The sequence below is a fragment of the Odontesthes bonariensis genome, chromosome 6, assembly GCF_027942865.1.
Source record: "Odontesthes bonariensis isolate fOdoBon6 chromosome 6, fOdoBon6.hap1, whole genome shotgun sequence".
Lineage (NCBI taxonomy): Eukaryota > Metazoa > Chordata > Actinopteri > Atheriniformes > Atherinopsidae > Odontesthes > Odontesthes bonariensis.
The window spans coordinates 25343392-25360197 of NC_134511.1; the positions used below are offsets into that span (position 1 = coordinate 25343392).

The window sequence follows — 16806 nt, forward strand, 5'->3', positions numbered from 1 at the left end:
GATTTAATGAAATATCTTAGCTTGATGAGCAAAGCAATGTTGAGACAGTAAACAATGTGTTGACAGCTTACATGTACAGTAGGTTACTTGTCTGCTAGCTTAGATTGGAGCACTGTCGGTGTGTGTGACATGAAGCATTTTTCGGAAAAGGCAAAAAAACACGAGTCCAGCAAGGCGCATCTGAATTGTGCCATGAAATTAGCCATGTTAGGTAATGCTTTGCGACAAGTTTCCCTCTAATTGAAACGTAGGCAGTATTAATTCCTTTCACAAACTTTCTCTTTGCTCATTTTCATGGGGCTTTTGTGTTTGTTGTATGGCAGACTTTTATGCGAGTGCGCACATCCCCCCCTGCGTATGGTTGCATAGACTATTGGCCTATTGCGTATGCTCCATAAAAGCTTGCATTTTGATAACGCAGATCATCTGCCCCGCCTATTTTCCAGACCACGAGCCGCTACTGGTCTATAATTAACTAACGCTTCTGAATCAAGAGTAAGTTTTTAAAGTAAAGGTTTAATTACAGCAACCTTAAAAGGCTGAGGCACATATCCTGTCAACAAAGACAGAATGATCAAATCCAATATGGAAGTGTCAATTAAGGGGAAAACCTCCTTGAACAGTCTGGTTGGGATTGGGTCTAAAACACAAGTTGATGTTTTAGAAGAGACTATTGCTGTTATTAGCTCAGAGAGATCAACTGGGCAGAAGCCGTCTAAATACAAATCAGGTTCTAAAGATACTTCTAAAGCTGCTGTACTTGATGATACATCACTGATAATAGTGGGAAGGACTCCATCAATCTTCTCTCTGATAGAAACAATTTTATTGATAAAGAAGCTCATGAAATCATCACTGCTGAGAGTTAAAGGAATAACTGGCTCAACAGAGCTCGGACTCTTTGTCAGTCTGGCTACAGTGCTGAAAAGAAATCTGGGATTGTTCTTATTCTCTTCTATCAATGATGAATAATAAGCAGTTCTAGCTTTACGAAGGGCTTTCTGATACGTTATTAAACTATCTTTCCAGACTAATTAAGACTCTTCTAAATTAGAGGAACGCCACTGTCTCTCCAGGTTTCTTGCAGTTTGCTTTAAAGCACGCAGCTGTGAATTATACCAAGGAGCCAACCTCTTCTGACTGATTACCTTCCTTTTCAGAGGGGCAACATTGTCCAGTGCTGTACGCATTGAAACTATAGTGCTGTCAACAAGAGAGTCAAGTGTTGCTGGAGTAAAGTTTAGGTAGTCGTCTTCTGTCATATCTGCACATGGCAGTGAAAAAAAGGATGATGGAATTAACTCTTTAAATCTGGTTACAGCATCCTCTGGTAGACACCTTCTATATGTAAATTTCTTCTCAGAAACTGTATAGTCAAGTAATGTAAACTCAAAGGTTATCAGAAAATGGTCAGATAAGACAGGGTTATGAGGGAACACTGTTAACTGTTCACTCTCAATGCCATAAGTCAGAACAAGATCAAGGGTGTGATTAAGGCAATGAGTCTGTGAACACTCTGAGAAAATCCAATAGAGTCCAATATAGAATTAAAGTTCATATTCAGGCTATCATTTTCAACATCTACATGAATATTAAAGTTACCCACTGCAATGACTTTATCTGTACTCAGCACTAACAGAGATAAAAACTCTTTTTGTGATTTGCACTTCGGGAAAAACTGAGAATCAGAGATTCAAAAGAGCTCAAACTTATCTTGGGTCTGGGACTGATGAGTAACCCTGATCTGAAAATAGCTGCCACTCCTCCTCCTCTGCCTGTGATTCGAGGAATGTGAACATTTAAACAGTCAGAGGGAGTTGATTCATTACAATTCATCAATCAATATGATGATCTCAAATCAAGTCATTCACTAACAGAGACTTGGAAAGGAGAGCTCTAATATTCAGCAAACCACATTTAATAGTTTGTTTTGGTTCGGTTAAAGTTTTTATGGGTTTTTTTTGCACATGAGGATTTGCTCCTTTTGTGTTAATTGATTTATTTAATTTGGGTGGTGTGGGAGCAGACACAGTCATTATGGGGGTTTTGGGGGGTAGCAGCAGGTGGGAAGCTGCAGAGAAGTGTGTCAGACTACAACTCTGCATCCTGCTCTGAGCCCTGGGTTGTCATGTTTTAGGGTGACTAATAAATTCGTCCATATTTCTACAAATGAGAGCCGCTCCTTCCAAAGTGGGATGGATGCCGTCTCTCCTCATCAGACCAGGTTTTCTCAAGAAAGATTGCCAATTATCCATGTAGCCCACGTTGTTTGCTGGACACCATCTAGACAGCCAGCGATTGTAGGACGACATGCGACTAAACATGTCATCACTGGTCAGATTTGGCAGGGGTCCTGAGAAAACTACAGAGTCCCACATTGTTTTGGCAAAATTATAAACCAATGCAACATTAATGTTAGTGACCTCTGATTGGCAAAACTAAGTGTCATTAACGGTGACATACATAACTATTTTACTCTATTTACGCTTATCCTTAGCCAGCAGTTCTATGCCACATTTCTGACTATAGAGCTGCCAATTACCAGGGTTTTGTCCTCAGCGGGTGTGTCGCTGAGAGGGGAAAATCTATTTGAAGCGTGGACAGGTCGATGGTGAACAACGGGCTTGACTTTAGGGCTATGCCTCCTCTTCCTGACAGTCACCCAGCCAACCTGGGGTCCCGGCTGCTCGGGTTTGGCTTGGGGGCGGCTAATGGAGCTAGCTACGCTAGGTGGCCTTTGCACTGATTAAAGGGACCTGGCTCACTATCGGTTGATTTTCAACAGTGCAGAGCTGAGCTTCCAATTCAGATAACCTCGCCTACAAAACTACAAAAAGACTACATTTGTTACATGTACCATTATCGCTAAAGGAGGCAGAGGAGTAACTAAACATCTAACACATGGAGCAGGTGAAAGCAGGAGATGGAGGGAGAGAACTGGTTGCTATGCTAAGCTAGAGAACCAGACACACCGCTAAAAAGTAAAAATAAAGACTAAATATCTATAGGAGTGAGTGTTAGAACAGAACGGTATGCTATAGAGTTAACTATGCAAAATTGTGTAAGTTATAGGGAGAAATAAAGTGATTATCAGTAGTCCAAGAGGAGCAAGAAATTCCACAGTCCACAAACAAGGTAACAGGAAGTGATGCAATACCTCCTACTGCAAAGCAAAGCGTCAGTGTATGAATTCAGCTAAATACTCCGGGGGGCAAACTGTTCAAAATTTTAAAAACAAACATCAGGATTTAAAAATAATTTCTGAACTGGACAGGAAGCCAGTACGGAGAGGCCAGAACTGGGGTTATATGTTCCCATTTTTTTGTACCTGTTGAAAGCCGAGCAGCAGCATTTTGCACAAGCTGTAGGTGTCACAGAGAGCGCTGGTCTAAACCCACGTACAACGAGTTGCAATAATCCAGTCTTGAAAAAATAAAAGCATGAATCGCCTTCTCCAGGTTACTAGGAGAGCGGTAAGGTGTACCCTGGCCAGAAGTCGCAGCTGGAAAAATACACTTTTGACTACAGAGACAATTTGCCTGTCAAATTTAAAATCACTGTCAAGAGTGATACTAAGGCTCTTCATGACAGACCAGTTCTTTGAACCAAGGGAAGGGGGCAGAGCACAATGCAGTCACTGTAAAGTCCATGACGCCCAAACACTGTGACTTCTGTGTTACTGTCATTTAGGTTTAGGAAGCTGAGGCTCATCCAAGTTAATCTAGAAAGTTAGAAATTAAAGTTCATTTGTAAGGAGAGATAAATCTGAGCATCATCAGCGTAACAATGAAAAGACACATAATGTTTGCGGAGAATGGATCCAAGGGGCAACATGTACAGTGAGAATAATAAAGGGCCTAAAATAGATCCTTGAGGCACCCCGGAAGTTAGAGGGGTCAGAAAAATCTCCCAAATGAACATAGAAGCTCCTGTCAGTCAGGTAGGACTGGAGCAGCATGAGGGCAGCACCCTTTATACCAACGTACCGTTCCAGGCGTGACAGCAGGGTCCTGTGATCTACCGTGTCAAACACAGCTGTTAAATCCATTGTAAACATGATGGCAGCACACCCAGAGTCAACAGTTAAAATAAGGTCATTGAACACTATTAAAAGGGCAGATTCTGTACTATGTCGAGGTCTAAAACCAGATTGGAATTTTTCAAGATTGGAATTTTTCTCCAGAAATCATAACAGCTGGGTGGCCATTACTTTGTCCAACACCTTTGACAGAAAGGGAAGTTCAGAGATAGGCCGAAAGATAGCGAGGATAGATGGGTCAAGGCTAGGCTTTTTGATTCGTGGCTGCACTATGGCATGCTTAAAAGGAGCTGGAAAACAGGCTGAGCACAAGCATGAAACAATAATAAAATGAATGAGCCCACTGAATTAAAAACTTTTTTAAAGAAACAGGGGAATGCTATCTGAAGGGGAAATTATGGTGGCGTAGTTTCTGCACTACCTCCAACGGCTGAGACAGCGGTATGGGTGTAAACTGGTCAAAGACTGCAGGGCACATCGGGGGGCCGGAGGGGTCAGAAGCAACAAGAGGCTGTACTGACTGTAGAGCAGAGATTTTGTCAACAAAGAAGTCCAGAAAATCATTACAGAGAGCAAGCGATGGTACAATGGGATCAGTGGCGCATGGGTTTAAAAGAGAGTCCAGAACATTGAACGAAACGTTTGGCTTGTCAATGTTGTTTGAGACGAGGGTTGAGAGGTAGTCAGCTTTGGCAGCTTTTACAGCATTCTGATACTCCTATAAACCGTCATGCATAATTCCAAGAGATATGTGTAGCTTGTCCTTCTTCCATCTCCTTTCAACACGCCTATAGGAGCGCCTGAGAGCTCGGATAGAGTCATTTATCCACAAAGGGGCCTTGGAAGATTTGTTCCTAATAGGAGCGATAGAGTCCAGGATGCTAGTACATTTTAAATCAAAGAGCTACAAGGTCTTCAGGGCACAGAGAACCAAGCTCATCCATAGATGAATTTACAAACTCATCGAAAGCCATGGAAGACATCAGTGTGGTGTCCAAGTTTATAACAGGGTAACAACGAGGAGCAGGAAGAGTTTCAACAACAGAGCAGGGGATAGTAACAGAGAACAAAATAGGCAGGTGATCAGAAATGCGCTGCTAGAGATCTCACCTACATAGAAAGGCACCCCAAGAGACAACACCAGGTCTAACGTGTGACCTTTTTCATGTGTTGGCCCAGAAACCCAGAGATAGAAAGTCATTTACCAGAGGTCTGGTCTCACAACACATTAAAACATGTTCATAGTCAACCATCACACCAGAGAGGAAATTTTCAAAATCCTGTATGAACTCCTTATTATATTTCGGAGGATGGTACATCACTGCAAACAACATGGGAGGAGAGCAATTGAGTTCAAAAAGCTGCAGCTCAAAACTGGAAAAGGTGACAGATAGAATCTGCCGACAGTGGAAGCTGGATTTATACACACAGGCTACTCCACCACCCTTTCCAGTGGTCCACGGGGAGCTAAGAAAAGTACAGCCAGGAGGGAAAATTTCTGAGAATGCTATGGACTCACCAGCATGTATCCATGTCTCCGTCAGGCACATAAAATCCAGCTCACAAAATGTGAAAAAGTAATTTAACAGGAACGTTTTATTTGCTAGCGATCAAGCATTTATCAAAGCTATCTTCAGTGTGAACTGGGGAGTCACGGTGGTAGATGCCGCGGCACGTCTCAATGGCCTTAGTGAGGTTACTGTACGCAACGCCACCTCTGCGCACTCGGTGATGTCCAGGAGGAAGCGCCGTCATCAGGTCATGGAAGGTAAGAGCCATCAGGGGTCCGAGAGAAGCAGCAGACTGGGCGCCAGCCTCAGACCGGGAGAAGAGTAGCTCTGCATCGGCGGCAGGCCCAGCGGTGTAGAGATCATTTGAGGACCGGGAGACAACATCAGCTTGGAGGCACCAGCAGGAGGGCTAGGAGCTAAAGCTCGTACCAAGGAACTCGTGAGCTACAGTGAACATCTGACAACAGAGGAATAACAAAAACCCTCACGTTGGACGACAGGAAGGCCTTGAGTTTTACCAGAGCACCGCTCCGTTTCACTCGTTTTCTTCGCCGCTTCTTCCAGGGAAGGGCGCAAGGTGTACGGTGCAGGTGAGCTGGGATATCAGCCAGCAAGGGAAGGAGATTTTCGGTCCAGTCCGCCAGATCGTGTCTGCTCAGTTCCGTCTCAGCCGACACGAGTTTGGCTATCATAAACAAGTAGTGCCGAAACATTCGGACAGCAGACACAGATGAACGGAACAACAGCAAACAATAAAACCAACCGACCGACGAGTTGCCAAGCAAACTGGCGCCATGAAACAATGTGATATGATTATATTAGTCAAAGTAGAGTTTCTGTGCTGCAGACCCACATCATAGCTGAGAGACTTTCGTTGGATTTTCGTTCCAGCGCAGTCTTTTCTAAATCTTTTAGAACTTCTCCAACCAAATTTTCTCATTTTCCAAGAGGTTTTCAAACAATGTAAATGAGAAAAGTTTAGGGAAAGATGACAGATCACCAAAAAGGGATGACTCTGCTTATTTATTTACTTATTTCCTTTGTTTAGCCAAGAAGGTTCCACTGATATACAAGATATCTTCTTCTGGCCAAGAGGGCTAAATTTAGTAAAACTAAATTTAACCATCTAAGTTTCACATAAAAGACAGTTTCAAATGTTAGTAAAATGTGAAGCAGTTTTAAAACTATATAAAATGCAGCAGGTTCTTAAAACACTTTTAAAAGTATGTAATATTGAGGGGAGTGTTTGTGAGCTGATATTTTGAAGATCATTCCATACATAGGGAGCATAGAAGGGGGAAAGCAGTGTCACCCAGCTCTGAGTGATTCCAACGATCATTTAGAAGAAGTCTTGTTTGTATTATACTGGCTGGTGTGATATGACACAAGGCTAGAAAGGTAAGTAGGTAATTTACCTAAAAATGTCTTTGCAATGAAAAACAACATGTGCATTTTTCTTCTCTCATTTAAAGAAGTCCATCCTAAAGAGTAATACAAAGCGCAATGGTGAGTGTGTGAGCCTGCATCCGTTACAAATGGTAATGCAGTGTGATGTGCCAAATCCATTTATTTGAGTAAGGATGAAGATGACATATATCCGCTATAGGTCCGCCACCATGTAAATTAGATAAGAATATAATATTTTGATTATTTCAGTTGGTCATTAAAAAAAGGATTCAAAACCTTTAACCAGTACTGATAATCTGGAGATAGGACTGTAGTTATTTAAATCTAAAGGGTCTCCAGCGTTTGACAGTGGAAGAACCAGAGCTGATTTCCAGGTACTGGGAATAACACTGTAAGGGAAACTCAGATTGAAAGTAGAGGCAATTCTAAGATCAATATAGATATATGATCATGAGAGAGAAAATAAGAGAAAAAGTGAAAAGACAAACAGGACAACCTGATATAAGCTCTTTTCCAACTTGTAATCCTATATTAATGGAATCAAATATTTAACCTGCGAAAACAAATGACTATTAAAAGCATCAGCTGTTGTTGATGTTTGCACTTTGATTCACTTTTAGAAGATTTGGATGAGTTGTGAGCAATATGGAACCGGAACAGGATTTAACTGGCTTCCAAAGCTTAGCAAGATGGCAAATTTGTGATTACTATGGGTGGTTACACATGAATCAATTATACTAAACATTGTAATTTTTGTAATTTTACAGTTTGGTATAAAGACATAAATGTAAATACGTAAGACATTAATACACACTCACTCATTCATACCAACGCCTGTCTGTCTTTTTGCTCTGCCCACAGACTTCACCACTGTTGCAAGCTCCTAACCTCTGAATTTGACCCTGATGGTGTGGTCCTGGTTTGTTTACACTTTCAACACACCAAGTGAGAGTTTCTGCTGATCTTTTCCAAGCACACCAGCTTCCACACTGTTCTGTACTGAATACATAAAAACAGCTCTCAGACATGAACCAGCTCCCATTGTTCACGTAAAGGAGCTGGCTCACTGAGGCTCAGTCTCAAACGACACATCACTGGAGGGAAAGCTGTTGAAGATGGCTATTTCATTTGAATCACTTGTGTTGTTGAGGGGAAACACCTAAAACATGCAGAGCAGTGGCCCTAAAGGGCCAGTGGTGGAGAGTGCTAGATTAGCATTTGCCTTATTGAAAATCTAATTATTGTTCACCTCCATTTACTCTTCTACTTAGATGAAAAGTATTGGCTGCAAAAATAAAATGCATTACAAAACCCAAAATACTAAATAAAATGTCAGTTAGTATTCATTCACTACTTACTTCATCCATAATTTACAGCTCAAATGTCCCACACTGGAAATAAGCAGTGTGTCAGCGGCACCCTTAGTGTTATTGTTATCCATGGTGCCACTACTGTCACAGCCAGAGAGAGAGAGATAGCCTTACAACCTTTAATTCTCTTGTTTTCTTGTAAGCAGTTTTGGGTAAAATTTTGCATATTCTGTGGATAGTATATATGCAAAATTTTAATTGGCAAAATAAAAAAAGATATGCATCATCCTAACAAAGTTATATTTCTAATATCTGTGACATATTTGCCATACATTAACACCAGGGTGAAAGGTGTATTATTGGTGATTTGAGATCAATATTTCAAATAACTTTTTTTTCTTTCTTTTTTTTTTTAAAATTTTGCTGTAAACTGCTTCCCTCATGCTTGCCTAATGTGTCCGAAATAGGCACCAATCTCAAAACACTGTTGATATTACATATATGTCAAGTAAAAAGGGCCTTTGAGAACCTTCCAGAATTACCTTGGCTGTTCAGGAAAATTTTGCCATTCATCTTTGAAAAGTGATGTAAATGAGGCAAAAAATAAACTCAAACTGTGACTATGATAGTTAGTTGAAATATTTTAGGTGTCTTAAGATGGAAAATTTACCAACTAAAACAAATTTGTGCATATACAATGTTTTAAGAATTTTTCTATGATAATAGTGGAACAAGGAATACAAAATTTTTGTATTATGCATCTTGTAGATCTACATGTGTGCTTCAAAATATCCTTTAGGTGTTATTGGCCCTCAGAGAGCATAACATTCACTGATGATATCAAAAGAGATCCCCCACTTAAGAGCATCTTTTCTGAACCCAGAGCGAAGATGGACAAAAAAGCAGTTGCATAAATTCACTAGGATTAAAAGAAAACCTGTCCTACTGAGCACATTAATTCTAAAGTACAAAAGAGGCAGGTAAGTGTCGAGATGAGGCTGGCTCTAGTCTCTACATAACCTCTTGCCCTGACACAAAGCAGTGGTTTGAACATCTCAGAAGAGCCACATTCATACAGATAAGCTTGTCTGCATACTAATTCAGGGGAGGTAGCATTTGAAGCACTAAAACCCTCAATGTCACATGCAAATCACATCTCTATTTTATTCCACAGACACAAACAAATACTGCAGTGATCAGCCTGTCTGAAGACTGACAACTATACTGATTAAAAGGAGCATGTGGGAAAAGCACTGTTACAGAAGAAAAACAGTAACAATACTATACCTACAATAGACAAATCCCCTTTCTGTCCATTACAGTTTTTTTTTTATATATATATATATGATCTAAACTAGTCCAAAGCAGTACCCATGAACTCAATGAAGTGTTCAAGTCTATGTAATTATATGCAATGGTATTAAAAGCTGCACCAATATCTAGCCTTAGCAGCACTACAGCCAGTTGTTGTTATTAGTAGCAGTTTGTTGTTGTTGTTGTTGTTTTTTTTACATTTTTGAACATGTTTTGGACTGCCATGGAACTGTAGACTCATATGGAAGATAGCTGATCCAGATTCCTTAAAAAAAAATAAAAAATTAAATGAAAAAAAACCCACCCAGATCCTGGTGAGGGAGCTAGTTGTCACTCCTATTGAAATTTGCTGGTATTGTATGGCTTATGTGTGGACTGGCTTTTATCCCCCACTGGCCATTCTTCGTGGGGGAACCCCTGCTCCAAAAGCGGTCCAGGTCAGTGCATGCCAGGTACAGTGGTGCACTGACAAGTTTAACAACTACATAATAAGTAAGACAACAGAGAGTCATACTAGTAGAAAATAACAGTAATAGAGAATGAGAACTATAGAGTATAATGGAATAAAGAGCAAGAAAATGATGGCGTTAAACAAATAATAAACATTGTGTTAATATCCGATAATATTTCATCAGAATGATATAGTGTTAACTATATAGGACATACAAATTTGTCACTCTCATGTCACATGGTAATACTGAGTAGTATTATTATTATGATTATATAAAAACCATGATGATAATAATGATAATAAATTAATTCGTTATTGGTTTTTTTATAGTAGTGGTTTTCCCGCTGTCACAGTAGCAACAAACCATGAGTCGTAATGTCAAAATGGATGTCATGGTGTGCCCAGGAGGGCAAATCTTCAATATTCAACATCTGGTTTCGTGGTCCTGATTATTTTATGTTACTCTATCCTTTTTGTGTGTGTGTTTTGGGGTTATTGATATGTTTAAAGTAAACTATGTTATTTTTTTGTTTGTATAGTAAAGAGTTTCATTTTCAACTGGCACTTATCCATGCACATACTAAGGATGCATACAGAGCCACTGTCATTCTGTTCACAACCTGCTCTTGTTAACATCTCTATATTGCCACTTCTCTGTTTGGCCACATTGTACAGTACGTGACACCTATGTATGCCTAGGTATTGGTAGTTGGCATTTTATTTTCCACATTATAGTACGACCACACACACGCACACAAACTGATGGTCTTTCTCCCATTGCTTGTCTTTTTTTCCCCAAATAGTATTAACTTAGTAGATAATAGCATTTATTACTGAAAGTACCATTGATTTAATCTGTTACGGGCCTAGGCCTCTGGAGAAGTCACTCAACCTCCCTCCTTCATGCAAAGTCAAGTGTGTCATCACCCAGCAAGGATTGGCTCTTTTGACCCCTCTGCCTGCCTACTTCAAGAGCCCATTGGACTGGCCTCAAGACTGCTCCGATTAATCATGGCTGATGGCACGCCTCCTTCTATAAAAGGATGCCCAAGAGATTCATTCAGGGGGCAGCTGCTGCTGGAGTGCAGTTTGCTCTCTTTTCTTGTATTGTGTTGTGTTGAACTTTTGATGGTGCAGCCATCTTGTTTTGATCCAGAAGGTCATGGCTTGAAGAAGCCAACAGAACCACATCATATTTAAAAGCAGAAGGACAAAACTGATGTTACCAAACCAGGCAGCCTTCTCTCCCCAACTATAACTTTAAATCCTGTCCATGAAAATCACAAACAGGCTTGGTGACAAGGAACAGGCCAGGTGGAATTCAACAAGCACTGTAAACGAGCTTGGCTTTGTTCAAGAATGTGGATTTAGCTTTTGCTTTGGCTGTAGAAGAACCAAATAGCCCTAACTGGATGGTCAAACTCCCATAACCCCCTCAGTAACTTCGACAATCTGTTGGAGCCTCCTCTCCAACACTTTCCCAAGGGAGACTAAGTGGTGTTATCCCCCTAAGGCTGGAGCACATTCTCCGGTTCCCTTTCTTAAATATGGTAACCACCACAGCAGTCTGCCACTCAAAGGATGTTGTCCCAGACCTCCATGCTACACTGAAGAGTCGTGTCAGCCAAGACAGCCCAACAATGTTCAGAGCCTTCAACATCTTGCAGCAAATGTTGTCCATCCCTAGCGCCTTACTGCTGGGAAGCTTTTAAACTACCTCAGCCACCTCTGCCAAGGTTATAGGCGAGTCTTCACCCATTCTCAGACTCTGCCTCCTCCAAGGGGAGCATGCTGTCTGGATTAAGGAAATTCTCAAAGTGTTCCTTCCACTGCCCACAACATCCTCGATTCAGGTCAGCAGTTTTCCACACAGTCAGGTCCTGAGATGCAGGTAGATTTAGGAAATAAGGTTGTTGTTCCCCAGGAAATAGCCTCAACAAATCTAAGGCCTGATAAAGTCTTGTGGTCTAGGAGTAGAATGAGAGCCTATTTCATAGAGCTGACCGTTCCTTGGGAGGAGTTAATAGCAGAAGCATATGAAAGGAAAAAGCTTAGGTATGAGGAGTTGGGGGCACCAAGAATGGAAAGTTAGGATATGTCCAGTGGAAGTAGGATGTAGAGGATTTGTTGCAAAGTGTGTTGTTTCATTGTTGAGGGAGCTGGGTGTAAGTGGACAGTGTGGGAGGGTAAGAGGGAGGGTCTCCGTAGGCGGAGAGGGCTCTCTGTAGGCGACCATAAATCAGCCTTTAATCTCTGTGCAAAAATAACCTGCAATGCCTTTTCTCCCCACACAGAGGACCAGTGATTATTGAAGCTCACACTATGTACAACTGCAGGACTGCAATAGTATCTCTATTTTGATTTTGCTTAGTGGAGTTACTTTGATAAAGTCATCAAAATAGCATTCCGTAACTCTTGCCTGTGTAATGGAACCGGAAGCAAATGCATCCCCTTTTGTTTATGTTTAAGTACAGTACGAAACATTTTATCACATAAACTCACAGTAACATGTAGGTATAGAGTTCTGACCAGTCATGACAAACAAATGAATAACTAATAACATTATGGCAGAAGACGGACAGCCACACAAAAAAGAAAGACCGTCAGCACAGAAGCCCATAATCAACCCATTCTCTCCAAGTGGTGTATGTTGTGTACTGTGTAAGCTGTGCTTTACTTTGCTCATGTGCTCATTAGACAAAACATACATAATGAAAATAAATTTGAGAGTTATAATTTAGGGATTCTTCCCTTTTCCTCTTTTAAATTGGTGTAAAGTCTAGTTTGCTGATTTGAAGAGTGAAATGAGAGAAAAACATGGTTTTCCATCAATTAATTAAAAAATCATTTACCAACAATCAAACAGTATACAATGAAATAATGCATTGTATAAACTCATCAAATGTCATTTTGGAATGTGAAACATTAGACAAAAGAGCAGAATATGTTGGTGTGTTAGTGAGATGACATTGGAAATATTCAATCTTTCTCTGAAAGCAAAAAAGATTAAGCCTCAAAGTCTTTAATTGGGGAAGTGTGTGTTTAAATTTGAAATGCTTGATTTAATTTGGCAAACTTCTTACACTGGCATTTTTCTGGACTTTGAATGTGCAATATCTTCGAAATCAAGGGTACTAACAAGTTCATGTTCGATGGCAAAGAGAGAAAGTGCTTTAGCCTACATCAAGTTTGAGACATTTTTTAATATGGCCAACTGGGGAGACAAGGAGGTCCGCGAGCTCCTCAGCCTCCGAGCAGAGGACGTTATTTACCGCCACATGTCGGGGACTATAGTGCTCTTGTATTCTCCGCATATGTTCTTCGGCGGCATCCCACGTTGTAACCATCCACACCCCATAAAATAACATCTCCATGAACTGCATATACAATTGCAAAAACGAGTCCTCAAGGTGTATTTAACCCTACCTCCGACGCATGGCTTGTGCCTACGTCATTGTACACGCCCAGCATTTTATGTGTTTCGTGTGACGCTCTGCCACTAGGCAACGCCCCCTGAACTCGGCTTCAGGCGACATGGGGGTCACCAACACGCCAAGCGTTCACATTGCTCGACGCGGGTCGAAGGTGCAATTTGGACCCGCTAAGGTAGCGGGTCGCAGTGTGAAAGGGGCTCATGTCTCTCAAGAGCTTGCAGCAGCTGTACAGATGAAGTCTCATTCTGCACGAAGTGCTTGAACTGAATAAGTTCGTCTGACAAGGAACCATCTAGATCTGTCGGATAAGTGGGGCACAGCTTAGCAGCTCTTTCACGCACATCACAATCATTGCACTCCCTCTCAAATAAAACTCCAAAGAGGTCACACACGTGTGTAGGCTTCTATGCGCTTGGATAGGCACGAACAAAGTCTGTCGATGATGAGATATGTTTTAACCTTAAATCTCTGACTACTATCAGTAAAAGCTACTTCACTGTCATCACCAGACTCGTCTGCAAATTTCTTTCTTTTTCTCACACGTCGAGTGTCAAATTTATAGTTTTGTGTGGCACTAATAGTGCATGCGGATTCTTCCAGCGCTGCAAATTGTTCTCGTAGAGAGCCAACATATGAATGCAGTGACCGCAAAAGGCCAAGAGCAGTAGCTAAATCCATGTCGCTCCTTTGGAGTTGGTCACTTGTTGCCTTAAATCTATGCAGTACCCGGTCCCACAACATAGTCATTATTACCGTTTCAAGTTTATCAAGTTTGGTTTTCTCATCACAGTCTGAAGCTAATTTGGCTAATGTACCTCTGATTGCCCTGTAATTTTCATTGAGAGCCTGCTCTGCAACTCCATCGAGTGCTGCTGAGGGATTTTAGGGTGTATCTAATGTAATGTTTGCTGTTATGGAAAACTGTATTCCAGCGGTGTGTTGATGCGCTACAAAATGTATACAGGGACTGCACACGGCGTATAATGAATTAGTGGGTTTTGTTTTTTGAAGTGCGGCTGGAGGCCGCTGTATTTGCCAGACATATTGCTAGCATTATCAAAAATTTGGCCACGACAGTTTGACAAGTCTAACCCCAAGCCTCGCACCATTTCAATCACAGATTCAGATAGGCTTGTACCTGTGTGGCTGTGGATGGGCTCAAACCCATTGAATCTTTCCAAGGCTCTGCCATCTTCACTGACAAAACGAAAAACAAATGTGAGCTGATCTATGTGTGCTAAATCTGGTGTTGAATCAATGATTACAGAGAAATTTACCGTGTCTGATTTCCTCTGCTATCACTTGCTTAGTTTTGTCACACATTAATTAAATAAATTCTTCACACATAGTTGAGGGAATGTAAGATGGCCTACCTCTACCCTTATTGCCATGCTTCTCAAGGTGCTCCTTTAAAAAGGGGTCAAACTCCGCGATCAGTTCAAGCAGTCCCAAATAGTTCCCATTGTGCGCGGAGCCCAGCATTTCGTTGTCGCCTCGAAATGGCAGTCCTCTCGCTCCCAAAAATTTAATAACGGCAACCACACATCGAAGGACTTCTTTCCAGTACTGCTGTTCTGCCTCACACTGTCGGGCAAGAGAAGCATCAACTCTGCATGTGAATTTAGACCGGTGCAATAAAGAAAGTATGTTTTGTCTGTGTTCTGCACTCTTTTCATGGTCACTAATCCTCTCTGGATATTTCCAATCACAGAATCCGCTGACAAATGCATGCTTTTGGGATGACAGGAGTTTGCAGGCATAGCAATAAACTGATCCAGTTGATGGCGAGTAAAGAAGCCATTCCCTTGGCACAATTTGGTTGTTTGGGAGACGGCAATTAAGCACATCGTTGGTGAGGGAGCGTGTCCAATTCCCAAGCCCGGACTCTCTTACCAATGCCGGATACTTAGCAGCCCGGTTCTGGAAAGCTGCAGGCCCCCGGGAGATCGCCTCTTCCCGCAGCTGCTCCGTAACCGGTCCCAACAGTGCAGGATCCCCAGGGAGTAGCAGAGGCGTTGAGGTACAGGGGCAACTCTCAGGCTCAGATGGCGGTGAGACTCGAGGCCCATCACCGCTTCCCTCAACGGTCGCACTCGCAGCAGAATTCGGGCCGTCGGTTGAAGATGCCTTGGGCTCTTCGCTAACCTCTTCACTCTCTTGGCTGTGGACATTAGCTAGCGCCAGCAGTGAAGAAATATCCTGGCTAGCTGAGCTGTCCTCGTTGACGGAAGCTACCTTAGAACAGTTGGTAACATTTACTGGAGTGAAGAAGTTACCTATTTTTGGAATATACTTTAAATTTTCTGTTTCTGATGTCCTTCTCTTTTTTTAATTTCCATTTCGCGCTCCCACTTAGCTTCTCCATGTTTGCTAATTGTGAACAAGTGCTTGACATCATGAAACCGCTCAGTGCACGTTGATTGGCGTCACCTTTGACCCGCCTCATACGGGCTGACCAATCACAGCTCATGGTCACAGGCAGCCAGGGGCAGAGATTCTGTGCGGCGCATAGACCACAGATGCAGCGCAACGGCTCAATAAGCGAGAGATAACCAGATATTTTGCTTGTGCCCTCACTGCCCAGGGCCACTTAGAAGTCGAGGGCCCCTGGGAAATTGCCCAATTGGTTAATCCGGCCTTGAGCGTAAGGGGGCTGAGGTGGCTCCATTTTGTATGTTGGTGCACTACGAGGGTGGGCAAACGGGTTTACCTTTGGAAAATGTGGGGGGATGAAATCACCTTGCTGTAAAAGTGGGGGTGTTGAAACACCCCCATCTCCCACGGGTGCAACGCCCATGGCGCCTGGACAAACTGGTTAAAAAGGCTGGTTCTGTTATAGGCAGAAGGCTAGACCCTCTCAGTGCAGTGGTGGAGCAACAGAAATTGTATTCTGTTTTGGAGAATAATAAACATCCTTTCCACAGCATCCTGGCAGGACAGAGGAGCAGCTGCAGTGAGAGGCTCATCTCTCTGTGCTGCAGGACTGAGAGGTTCAGGAGGTCCTTTGTTCCCACAGCCAGGAGGCTTTATAACAGTGACTGCTGACATGTTCTTCTCCAATTTATTCATTTATTTAGTCATTTATTATTATAGTTGTTAATATACAATCATTGTAAATATTTATGATTTTTTTGAGCGACTTGACTAATTTGAATTTCCCCCTTTGGGGGATGAATCAAGTATTTTTCTATTCTAAAGATTGTCAGAATTTGTATAGTCACAATCCAGTGTTCTGAGTAGAAATTCTTTTTTTTTTGTCTTTATGAGTCCATTAAAATCGGATTGGATTGCTGGCACATTTGTTCGTAGACTCCACTGACAGCGTTGTTTAAACATAATT

General features: G+C 41.9%; 1 pseudogene; it reads right to left on the reverse strand.

Moving 5' to 3' along the window:
• Positions 1-2126: 2126 nt before the first annotated feature.
• Positions 2127-15535, reverse strand: LOC142383026 (uncharacterized; annotated as a pseudogene).
• Positions 15536-16806: the final 1271 nt, after the last annotated feature.